Genomic DNA, 800 nt, shown 5'->3' on the forward strand with positions numbered 1-800 from the left:
CTTAGGTCTATTATCAATGTAGCTTACCGACTCTTGTTGATCGTCTGTTTCTTTCATACAACTCCAATTTTCATGTGGCCCACCACACCCTTCACAAGCCATAACCGAGACTGTTTTTGTCATTTCTAATTTTTTTATTTTCGAAGAAAGGGCCTCGATTTGGGCTTGTAAAGAAGTGCTTTCATCAACCTTATGGGCGCCCGGGGCAATAGATTTATTTCCTCGGGGAGTGTGCCACTGAAAATTGGTTTGAGCAATTTCCTCAATTTGATTATATATTTCATGCGGGCGGCGATTACCTAAAAGTCCCCCGGAGCTAGAGTCAAGTGTCTGCCTTGTGTGTGGCAACAACCTATTATAGAAAGTGGATACTTGTTGCCATATCGCAAGGCCGTGATGTGGACACTTTCGCAATAGCTCCTTGAACCTTTCCCAAGTTTCATATAAGGATTCCCCGTCCTCTTGTGAATATGTATTAATTTCAGTCATTAATTTAGCCGTTTTAGCAGAAGGGAAATACTTATATAAAAATTTTGGGTTAGTTCATCCCAGGTGTTTACCGATCCAGCTGGGAGGGCGTTAAGCCAAGCTTTTGCTCGGTCTTTTAGTGAAAAAGGAAACATTCGGAGGCGGATGGTGTCATTTGATGCTCCATTGATCCGAAAAGTATCACATATTTCTAAGAAATTAGTAATATGTAGATGGGGATCCTCGTCCGCAAGCCCATGAAAGGTTGCGGAGTTTTGGAGCATTTGTATCAAATGCGGCCGAAGTTCGAAGTTATTGGCTTCAACATTCGG

At 42.2% G+C, this 800-nt stretch overlaps 1 non-coding gene across 1 annotated transcript; it reads left to right on the plus strand.

The window, feature by feature from the left end:
* Positions 1-388: 388 nt before the first annotated feature.
* Positions 389-495, plus strand: LOC118487794. Its single transcript, XR_004882737.1, has one exon. It is a non-coding gene; the product is annotated as a small nucleolar RNA R71 (small nucleolar RNA).
* Positions 496-800: the final 305 nt, after the last annotated feature.

The sequence above is a fragment of the Helianthus annuus genome, chromosome 15 (assembly GCF_002127325.2).
Source record: "Helianthus annuus cultivar XRQ/B chromosome 15, HanXRQr2.0-SUNRISE, whole genome shotgun sequence".
Classification (NCBI taxonomy): domain Eukaryota; kingdom Viridiplantae; phylum Streptophyta; class Magnoliopsida; order Asterales; family Asteraceae; genus Helianthus; species Helianthus annuus.